The sequence below is a fragment of the Xenopus laevis genome, chromosome 3L (genome assembly GCF_017654675.1).
Source record: "Xenopus laevis strain J_2021 chromosome 3L, Xenopus_laevis_v10.1, whole genome shotgun sequence".
Classification (NCBI taxonomy): Eukaryota; Metazoa; Chordata; class Amphibia; order Anura; family Pipidae; genus Xenopus; species Xenopus laevis.
The window spans coordinates 36,807,689-36,820,159 of record NC_054375.1 but is presented as its reverse complement, the minus strand read 5'-3'; positions in this window follow the sequence as shown (position 1 = coordinate 36,820,159).

The following is a 12,471-nucleotide window of genomic DNA, read 5'->3' as shown; positions in this document are numbered from 1 at the left end:
TCAGTCTGATCTGAATTGTCAGCAAAGTGAGCCGAGGTACTGCAATGGAATTCTGCATTTTGTGCATCCGCGGGGGTATCCCTTAGTACAGTGACTGCCTGTTTTCTGTTATGTGATCTCAATGAAAACATAAAAAGAGCATTTGTGTATTATACATCACAACAGATCTTTCAACAGCATTGATGGCATACAATATATTCTTAACTGCCCACATGCTATTCCCCTTTGTTCTAGTCACACTGTTTTACTTTTCCTTTTTCATGAATATTTTTATTTATAATACTTCACTCCTCACATTTCGCAGCAGTAATGCATATGTATGCGATCATAAACGCAGTAATAATATTTCTAGAGTGTCTGGAATAATAATAGAAACAGCAATTAGCAAACATTTTCTCACTGCTATACTCAATGTTCTTTTCCGGAACAAACTCCACTCTGTCATCTCTGCTGGAAAATCAGATTCTCAAAATCTCCGCACACCCTTTGCTCTGGGAAGCACATATTTTGGTTGCAGAATTTGTCTAGTTCAAACTTTGTTCCAAATAATCAAAGAGTAAAAAATTTCTCACAGATTCTGCAATGTCATTTAAAAAAACAAAAACAACATTTCCCAGGCTATAAATAGGGTTGTTTATTCACATGGACATGTTTAGAATCTATTAGCACTGCTAAGTTTATCAGTCCCCTAGAGTGAGCTATTACAGGTCTTTCTTTCTACTAAGTTCTCCTGAGACCTATCTCCACCTCAGGCTCTCAAGAACTGACCAACCTCTTCAGCAGTGGGGTCCAAACAGACCAAGGGCATGTTGACTGATAGGGATGTAGCGAACGTCGGAAAAAAAGTTCGCGAACATATTCGCGAACTTGCGCAAAAATGCGAGCGGTTCGCGAACGGTTCGCGAACCCCATAGACTTCAATGGGAAGGCGAACTTTAACATCTAGAAAAGACATTTCTGGCCAGAAAAATGATTTTAAAGTTGTTTAAAGGGTGCAACGACCTGGACAGTGGCATGCCAGAGGGGGATCAAGGGCAAAAATGTATCTGAAAAATCTGCCTGTGTGTGCTTGGAAGAGATAGTGTAGGGGGAGAGCTGTTAGTGATTTCAGGGACAGATGATAGTAAGTTTGCTGGCTAGTAATCTGCTTGATACTGCTCTGTATTGGAGGGACAGAAGTCTGCAGGGATTTGAGGGACATTTTAGCTTAGGTAGCTTTGCTGGCTAGTAATCTACTGTTCTCTTTAAACAACTGCCATACGTTGACCTTGTAGGCATTGTTTGCCCAGTTTTTTTGGACGCAGCCACTGAAGCACAGTTGCCATAAAAAATATGCCATATAAATGCTGAAAATAGTAATTTTTCGCCATACGTTGACCTTGTAGACATTGTTTGCCCAGTTTTTTTGGTTGCAGCCACTGAAGCACAGTTGCCAGAAAAAATATGCCATATAAATGCTGAAAATAGTCATTTTTTTGGTCGCAGCCACTGAAGCACAGTTGCCAGAAAAATTATGCCATATAAATGCTGAAAATATGCATTTTTTTGGTTGCAGCCACTGAAGCACAGAGGCCAGAAAAATTATGCCATATAAATGCTGAAAATATAAATTTTTTTGGTTGCAGCCACTGAAGCACAGAGGCCAGAAAAATTATGCCATATAAATGCAGAAAATATGCATTTTATTGGTCGCAGCCACTGAAGCACAGTTGCCAGAAAAATTATGCCATATAAATGCTGAAAATATAAATTTTTTTGGTTGCAGCCACTGAAGCACAGAGGCCAGAAAAATTATGCCATATAAATGCTGAAAATATGCATTTTTTTGGTCGCAGCCACTGAAGCACAGTTGCCAGAAAAATTATGCCATATAAATGCTGAAAATATAAATTTTTTTGGTTGCAGCCACTGAAGCACAGAGGCCAGAAAAATTATGCCATATAAATGCTGAAAATATGCATTTTTTTGGTTGCAGCCACTGAAGCACAGAGGCCAGAAAAATTATGCCATATAAATGCAGAAAATATGCATTTTTTTGGACGCAGCCACTGAAGCACAGTTGCCAGAAAAAATATGCCATATAAATGCTGAAAATAGTCATTTTTTGCCATACGTTGACCTTGTAGACATTGTTTGCCCAGTTTTTTTGGTTGCAGCCACTGAAGCACAGAGGCCAGAAAAATTAAACCAGTAGGGTTTGCACCCTAGTTTGTAACGGTGGCGGAGGGAGGAGGAGGACGCTAAAGGACAGCTGTGTGTGGAGTCATGAGGCTTGAAGAGAAGGACAGCTGCATAGAAGTCAGAACAAGTCTTCCGGCGTGCAGTAACCCTCCGAGATCCACCCCTCATTCATTTTAATAAAGGTCAGGTAATCGACACTTTTGTGACCTAGGCGAGTTCTCTTCTCAGTTACAATCCCTCCTGCTGCACTGAAGGTCCTTTCTAAGAGCACACTTGAGGCTGGGCAAGACAAGAGGTTCATGGCAAATTGTGACAGCTCTGGCCACAGATCAAGCCTGCGCACCCAGTAGTCCAGGGGTTCATCGCTCCTCAGAGTGTCGATATCTGCAGTTAATGCCAGGTAGTCCGCTACCTGCCGGTCGAGGCGTTCTTTGAGGGTGGATCCAGAAGGGTTGTGGCGCTGCCTTGGACAGAAAAACATTTGCATGTCTGACGTTACAGACTGGCCAAAGGGCTTTGTCCTTGCAGGTGTGCTCGTGGCAGGATTACTGGCACCTCTGCCCCTGGAATGTTGATGAGTTCCTGAAGTGACATCACCCTTAAAAGCATTGTACAACATGTTTTGCAGGCTGGTTTGTAAATGCCGCATCTTTTCGGACTTGTGGTATGTTGGTAACATTTCTGACACTTTATGCTTGTACCGAGGGTCTAGTAGCGTTGCGACCCAGTACAGGTCCTTCTCCTTAAGCCTCTTGATACGGGGGTCCTTCAACAGGCATGACAGCATGAAAGACCCCATTCTCACAAGGTTGGATGCAGAGCTATCCATCTCCGCTTCCTCATTATCAAGGACTGCATCATCCACGGTCTCCTCCCCCCAGCCACGTACAAGACCAGGGGTCCCCAAAAGGTCACCACTAGCCCCCTGGGAAGCCTGCTCCTGTTGGTCCTCCTCCTCCTCCTCCACAAAGCCACCTTCCTCCTCTGACTCCACTTCTGGCACCTCTCCCTGCGTTGCAGCAGGTGCCTGGGTTCGTTCTGGTGATTCCGACCAGAAATCGTGCGCTTCCAGCTCCTCGTCACGCTGGTCTACAGCCTCATCTGTCACTCGTCGCACGGCACGCTCCAGGAAGAAAGCGAAGGGTATTAGGTCGCTGATGGTGCCTTCGGTGCGACTGACCATATTTGTCACCTCTTCAAAAGGTCGCATGAGCCTGCAGGCATCGCGCATAAGCACCCAGTAACGGGGGAAAAAATCCCCAGCTGTGCAGATCCAGTCCTACCACCCAGTTCAAAAAGGTACTCGTTGACGGCCCTTTGTTGTTGCAGCAGACGTTCCAACATAAGGAGCGTTGAATTCCAGCGAGTCTGGCTGTCAGAAATCAAACGCCTGACTGGCATGTTGTAGCGCTGCTGAATGTCAGCAAGGCGTGCCATGGCTGTGTAGGAACGTCTGAAATGGGCCGACACCTTTCTGGACTGGGTGAGAACGTCCTGGAATCCTGGGTACTTGGAGACAAAACGTTGGACTATTAAATTTAACACATGTGCCATGCAGGGCACATGTGTTAAATTGCCTAGTCTCAACGCTGCCAACAGATTGCTTCCATTGTCACACACCACTTTTCCGATCTGCAGTTGGTGTGGGGTCAGCCACCGATCGGCCTGTGACTGCAGAGATGACAGGAGTACAGATCCGGTATGGTTTTTGCTTTCCAGGCACGTCATCCCCAAGACAGCGTGACAACGGCGTACCTGGCACGTCGAATAGCCTAGGGGGAGCTGGGGGTGCACAGGTGTGGAGGAGGAGAAGGAGGACCCAGCAGCAGAGTAAGAAGAAGAAGAAGACGAGGTAGAGAGCGATGGAGGAGTAGAGGTGGTGGCAGAACCGCGTGCAATCCGTGGCGGTGACACCAACTCCACTGTTGTTGTTGAGCTACCCATTCCCTGCTTCCCAGCCATTACCAAGTTCACCCAGTGGGCAGTGTAGGTGACATACCTGCCCTGACCATGCTTGGAGGACCATGCGTCAGTAGTCATATGGACCTTTGGCCCAACACTAAGTGACAGAGATGCGGTAACTTGGCTCTGCACATGTTGGTACAGGTGTGGTATTCCCTTTTTAGAAAAAAAATTGCGGCTGGGTACCTTCCACTGCGGTGTCCCAATTGCTACAAATTTGCGGAAGGCCTCAGAGTCCACCAGCTGGTATGGTAAAAGCTGGCGGGCTAAGAGTGCAGACAAGCCAGCTGTCAGACGCCGGGCAAGGGGGTGACAGTCAGACATTGGCTTCTTACGCTCAAACATGGCCTTCACAGAAACTTGGCTGGTGGCAGATGACTGGGAATGGGAACAGTTGGTCAAGGTGGAAGGCGGAGTGGAGGGTGGTTCAGACGGGTCAAGGAGAGCAGAGGTAGAGCAGTAAGATGCTGGACCAGAAGGAGTGTGGCTTTTAGTTTGCCTGTTGCCTTTGAGGTGTTGCTCCCAAAGTGCTTTGTGCTTGCCGCTCATGTGCCTTCGCATAGAAGTTGTACCTATGTGGCTGTTGGGCTTACCAAGGCTCAGTTTCTGACTGCACTCATTGCAAATTACAATGCTTTTGTCAGAGGCACACACATTAAAAAAATCCCACACTGCTGACTTTTTGGAAGTGTGCGATCTGGCGGTAACAGTAGAAGTTGGCGGCATTGGCGGCAATGGCGGGTGCGTTGGCCGGCTGAACACAGGTGCCGATACATGTTGTTGCCCTACTGATCCCTGCGGGCTGTCCTCCCTGCTTCTTCTAAGTCTTATTCTCCCACTGCCTCTCTGACTCTCCGTCTCTCCATCTGAACTACCCTCCTCTTGCTCTCTTCTACTAGGCACCCACAAAACATCAATCTCCTCATCATCATTCTCCTCAGATGCATCAATTTCTTCTGACACATCACAGAAGGAAGCAGCAGCGGGGACCTCCTCCTCATCACTCATTATGTCCATCTCTATCGTGTTCTCTGCCAGAATTAAATCTGGTGTAAGGTCCTCATCTCCTTCATCTTCTTCTGGCAATAATGGTTGCGCATTACTCAGTTCAAGAAACTCATGGGAAAATAACTCCTCTGACCCCAGTGAAGAAGGGGCACCGGTGGTGGAGGAAGTGTTACGTGGGGTGGCCATAGCAGTGGAGGATGAGGAGGATGTTGTGGTAAAGTTAGAAACGGTAGAGGATGGGGTGTGCTGTGTAAGCCAGTCAACTACCTCTTCAGCATTTTGGGAGTTCAGGGTCATTGGCTTTTTAAAACTGGGCAATTTGCTAGGGCCACAGGATTGCATAGCAGCACGGCCCCTAGCACGGCCTCTGCGTGGCGGCCTGCCTTTGCCTGGCATTATTTTTAAAAAAACAACAACAACAAAAACTCAGTTGGTTTTTCTGGAAACGATAATACACACAGCTAGATGGCGGGTTGAAGAAAACAGTGTGCAAATAATGCCTACAAGGTCAACGTATACACTACTACAGCGGTGGATACGGATTACGTAAAATATATGAATGCTGCTTGAAAAAAAAGTAACTCAAGTGGTTTTTCTAGAGACGATAATATTATCAATATTTAGACAAAATGTGAACAAGCTCACACAGCTAGATGGCGGGTTGAAGAAAACAGTGTGCAAATAATGCCTACAAGGTCAACGTATACACTACTACAGCGGTGGATACGGATTACGTAAAATATATTATGGCTGCTTGAAAAAAGTCACTCCGGTGTTTTTTCTGGAGACGGTAATATTATGGATATTTAGACAGAATGTGAACAAGGTCACACAGCTAGATGGCGGGTTGAAGAAAACAGTGTGCAAATAATGCCTACAAGGTCAACGTATACACTACTACAGCGGTGGATACGGATTACGTAAAATATATTATGGCTGCTTGAAAAAAGTCACTCCGGTGTTTTTTCTGGAGACGGTAATATTATGGATATTTAGACAGAATGTGAACAAGGTCACACAGCTAGATGGCGGGTTGAAGAAAACAGTGTGCAAATAATGCCTACAAGGTCAACGTATACACTACTACATCGGTGGATACGGATTACGTAAAATATATTATGGCTGCTTGAAAAAAGTCACTCCGGTGTTTTTTCTGGAGACGGTAATATTATGGATATTTAGACAGAATGTGAACAAGGTCACACAGCTAGATGGCGGGTTGAAGAAAACAGTGTGCAAATAATGCCTACAAGGTCAACGTATACACTACTACAGCGGTGGATACGGATTACGTAAAATATATGAATGCTGCTTGAAAAAAAGTAACTCAAGTGGTTTTTCTAGAGACGATAATATTATCAATATTTAGACAAAATGTGAACAAGCTCACACAGCTAGATGGCGGGTTGAAGAAAACACTGTGCAAATAATGCCTACAAGGTCAACGTATACACTACTACAGCGGTGGATACGGATTACGTAAAATATATTATGGCTGCTTGAAAAAAGTCACTCCGGTGTTTTTTCTGGAGACGGTAATATTATGGATATTTAGACAGAATGTGAACAAGGTCACACAGCTAGATGGCGGGTTGAAGAAAACAGTGTGCAAATAATGCCTACAAGGTCAACGTATACACTACTACAGCGGTGGATACGGATTACGTAAAATATATTATGGCTGCTTGAAAAAAGTCACTCCGGTGTTTTTTCTGGAGACGGTAATATTATGGATATTTAGACAGAATGTGAACAAGGTCACACAGCTAGATGGCGGGTTGAAGAAAACAGTGTGCAAATAATGCCTACAAGGTCAACGTATACACTACTACAGCGGTGGATACGGATTACGTAAAATATATGAATGCTGCTTGAAAAAAAGTAACTCAAGTGGTTTTTCTAGAGACGATAATATTATCAATATTTAGACAAAATGTGAACAAGCTCACACAGCTAGATGGCGGGTTGAAGAAAACACTGTGCAAATAATGCCTACAAGGTCAACGTATACACTACTACAGCGGTGGATACGGATTACGTAAAATATATTATGGCTGCTTGAAAAAAGTCACTCCGGTGTTTTTTCTGGAGACGGTAATATTATGGATATTTAGACAGAATGTGAACAAGGTCACACAGCTAGATGGCGGGTTGAAGAAAACAGTGTGCAAATAATGCCTACAAGGTCAACGTATACACTACTACAGCGGTGGATACGGATTACGTAAAATATATTATGGCTGCTTGAAAAAAGTCACTCCGGTGTTTTTTCTGGAGACGGTAATATTATGGATATTTAGACAGAATGTGAACAAGGTCACACAGCTAGATGGCGGGTTGAAGAAAACAGTGTGCAAATAATGCCTACAAGGTCAACGTATACACTACTACAGCGGTGGATACGGATTACGTAAAATATATGAATGCTGCTTGAAAAAAAGTAACTCAAGTGGTTTTTCTAGAGACGATAATATTATCAATATTTAGACAAAATGTGAACAAGCTCACACAGCTAGATGGCGGGTTGAAGAAAACACTGTGCAAATAATGCCTACAAGGTCAACGTATACACTACTACAGCGGTGGATACGGATTACGTAAAATATATTATGGCTGCTTGAAAAAAGTCACTCCGGTGTTTTTTCTGGAGACGGTAATATTATGGATATTTAGACAGAATGTGAACAAGGTCACACAGCTAGATGGCGGGTTGAAGAAAACAGTGTGCAAATAATGCCTACAAGGTCAACGTATACACTACTACAGCGGTGGATACGGATTACGTAAAATATATTATGGCTGCTTGAAAAAAGTCACTCCGGTGTTTTTTCTGGAGACGGTAATATTATGGATATTTAGACAGAATGTGAACAAGGTCACACAGCTAGATGGCGGGTTGAAGAAAACAGTGTGCAAATAATGCCTACAAGGTCAACGTATACACTACTACAGCGGTGGATACGGATTACGTAAAATATATTATGGCTGCTTGAAAAAAGTCACTCCGGTGTTTTTTCTGGAGACGGTAATATTATGGATATTTAGACAGAATGTGAACAAGGTCACACAGCTAGATGGCGGGTTGAAGAAAACAGTGTGCAAATAATGCCTACAAGGTCAACGTATACACTACTACATCGGTGGATACGGATTACGTAAAATATATTATGGCTGCTTGAAAAAAGTCACTCCGGTGTTTTTTCTGGAGACGGTAATATTATGGATATTTAGACAGAATGTGAACAAGGTCACACAGCTAGATGGCGGGTTGAAGAAAACAGTGTGCAAATAATGCCTACAAGGTCAACGTATACACTACTACAGCGGTGGATACGGATTACGTAAAATATATGAATGCTGCTTGAAAAAAAGTAACTCAAGTGGTTTTTCTAGAGACGATAATATTATCAATATTTAGACAAAATGTGAACAAGCTCACACAGCTAGATGGCGGGTTGAAGAAAACACTGTGCAAATAATGCCTACAAGGTCAACGTATACACTACTACAGCGGTGGATACGGATTACGTAAAATATATTATGGCTGCTTGAAAAAAGTCACTCCGGTGTTTTTTCTGGAGACGGTAATATTATGGATATTTAGACAGAATGTGAACAAGGTCACACAGCTAGATGGCGGGTTGAAGAAAACAGTGTGCAAATAATGCCTACAAGGTCAACGTATACACTACTACAGCGGTGGATACGGATTACGTAAAATATATTATGGCTGCTTGAAAAAAGTCACTCCGGTGTTTTTTCTGGAGACGGTAATATTATGGATATTTAGACAGAATGTGAACAAGGTCACACAGCTAGATGGCGGGTTGAAGAAAACAGTGTGCAAATAATGCCTACAAGGTCAACGTATACACTACTACAGCGGTGGATACGGATTACGTAAAATATATGAATGCTGCTTGAAAAAAAGTAACTCAAGTGGTTTTTCTAGAGACGATAATATTATCAATATTTAGACAAAATGTGAACAAGCTCACACAGCTAGATGGCGGGTTGAAGAAAACACTGTGCAAATAATGCCTACAAGGTCAACGTATACACTACTACAGCGGTGGATACGGATTACGTAAAATATATTATGGCTGCTTGAAAAAAGTCACTCCGGTGTTTTTTCTGGAGACGGTAATATTATGGATATTTAGACAGAATGTGAACAAGGTCACACAGCTAGATGGCGGGTTGAAGAAAACAGTGTGCAAATAATGCCTACAAGGTCAACGTATACACTACTACAGCGGTGGATACGGATTACGTAAAATATATTATGGCTGCTTGAAAAAAGTCACTCCGGTGTTTTTTCTGGAGACGGTAATATTATGGATATTTAGACAGAATGTGAACAAGGTCACACAGCTAGATGGCGGGTTGAAGAAAACAGTGTGCAAATAATGCCTACAAGGTCAACGTATACACTACTACAGCGGTGGATACGGATTACGTAAAATATATGAATGCTGCTTGAAAAAAGTAACTCAAGTGGTTTTTCTAGAGACGATAATATTATCAATATTTAGACAAAATGTGAACAAGCTCACACAGCTAGATGGCGGGTTGAAGAAAACACTGTGCAAATAATGCCTACAAGGTCAACGTATACACTACTACAGCGGTGGATACGGATTACGTAAAATATATTATGGCTGCTTGAAAAAAGTCACTCCGGTGTTTTTTCTGGAGACGGTAATATTATGGATATTTAGACAGAATGTGAACAAGGTCACACAGCTAGATGGCGGGTTGAAGAAAACAGTGTGCAAATAATGCCTACAAGGTCAACGTATACACTACTACAGCGGTGGATACGGATTACGTAAAATATATTATGGCTGCTTGAAAAAAGTCACTCCGGTGTTTTTTCTGGAGACGGTAATATTATGGATATTTAGACAGAATGTGAACAAGGTCACACAGCTAGATGGCGGGTTGAAGAAAACAGTGTGCAAATAATGCCTACAAGGTCAACGTATACACTACTACAGCGGTGGATACGGATTACGTAAAATATATGAATGCTGCTTGAAAAAAAGTAACTCAAGTGGTTTTTCTAGAGACGATAATATTATCAATATTTAGACAAAATGTGAACAAGCTCACACAGCTAGATGGCGGGTTGAAGAAAACACTGTGCAAATAATGCCTACAAGGTCAACGTATACACTACTACAGCGGTGGATACGGATTACGTAAAATATATTATGGCTGCTTGAAAAAAGTCACTCCGGTGTTTTTTCTGGAGACGGTAATATTATGGATATTTAGACAGAATGTGAACAAGGTCACACAGCTAGATGGCGGGTTGAAGAAAACAGTGTGCAAATAAAGCCTACAGGGCAAATAATGCCTAAAAGGTCAACTTATACACTACTACAGCGGTAGTAAAATAAAAAAAAGTAAAATAAAAAAAAAATGAATATTAAAAAAAAAAAATTAAAGTTGGTGCTGCTGAACTACTAGGAGCAGCAGATTAGCACACCAGTCCCACTCCCCAACACTGCTAGACTAATAGCACTGGGCTCTTATAGTAGTAGTAGTAGTAGTAGTAAAACAACAAAAAAATAAATAAAAGCAGTCCTTACAAGGACTACTGTTATTGCAGCAGTCAGCAGATGAGATCAGAAGCAGGACAGCTGCCCACTGCAGCTACATACAGAGCACTGCAGTAGAAGGTAGATTACTAGCCAGCAAAGCTACCTAAGCTTAAATGTCCCTCAAACCCCTGCAGACTTCTGTCCCTCCAATAACAGAGCAGTATCAAAACGATTACTAGCCAGCAAACTTTCAACTGTCCCTGAAATCACTAACAGGCAGCAGCTCTCTCCCTACACTATCTCTTCAGCACACACAGGCAGAGTGAAAAAACGCTGCAGGGCTTCGGTTTTTATAGGGAAGGGGAGTGGTCCAGGGGAGAGCTTCCTGATTGGCTGCCATGTACCTGCTGGTCTGGGGTGAGAGGGCAAAAAAAAGCGCCAACAATGGCGAACCCAAAATGGCGAACGTCGCGCGACGTTCGCGAACTTCCGGCGAGCGCGAACACCCGATGTTCGCGCGAACAAGTTCGCCGGCGAACAGTTCGCGACATCTCTATTGACTGATCTGTTTAAAGGCTAGGGAAACCTGACACCCCATGCCAATTAAAGAACTGCAAGGGAACACTTTAACCTGGAATGGAAAACAGCTCCCCATCCAACCATGAAACTGACCAGTTAATTTTGAATAACCCCTATGGGCAGTGTCGGATGGGGGGGGGTGTACAGGCCCCCTCTGCCACCTGCACTCCCCAGCCACAACCCCCCTTTGGCCCCACCAGCAGTACCTACTCTTCATGAGGCTGTGATTGGGGCAAGGTGGCCAGGAATAGAACGGTTGAGCAGTGGGGCTGGGCCTGTGGTGCTCACCATTTTCAGTGTCCTGCCAGCCCAGTCCAACCCTGCTTATGAATACTGCCCAAAGGAAAGGTCAGCAAAACCTTTACTATCCTACATATGCACAAATGGGTTTAAGATGCCCCTGCCATAGAAAGGGCAGCAGGAATGAGACATAGGCATGTCTTTACATACCTTTCAGTTGAGTGTGATTCAGCTGGTGCAACACGAAGCACCTTTGGGCACAATATCCTAAGGGAGGGCTACTAAAATGATTTCACTTTTAGTTTTACCCTGTTAGACTGTTACTTCCTTAGATTGTTCTTACCTTGGCTACTCCTACAACATTAGCTATGAAGAGCCTTGTGATGTCAGAGCTGGCAAAGTACAGTATGTGTTGGCAAAGGCTACTATAAATTGATTCCACTTCCAGACCTACTATAGGTTTTACAATACCGCACCATTAAATAATCACCAATATCCTTTATTATTATATTTCCTGATTACACATCATAACTTATCCTTTCTTAATTCTTTCCACGCACCACTTCCTTTTGTTATCCCAAATGCTGGCTAAACAAAGCAACGTTCCTTAATCCTGAGCAAATTCACATAATGAGTATAAACCATTAGCACAGATAAACTTTAATCACTGCACAAGTCACTTGACACCTAATTCTCACTAATGCAAAATTCCAAAAGTGCATACATACATAATGGAGTACTTGCTACAGTCTAAAAGGGAGTGTTTCAATGTTAACTTTTAGTACAATGTAGACCAGTTGGAGGTTCATGTCCCTTGCTTTCCTCTGAGCTTCATGTATGAATACCACAAATGTATAATGTACTAATTGGCCAACTACATGTATTGCAGTTGGTCTTCATTGTTTACATTTCTGGTTTATGAACTAGTTGCCTTCCTGTTATTCCTCTAACC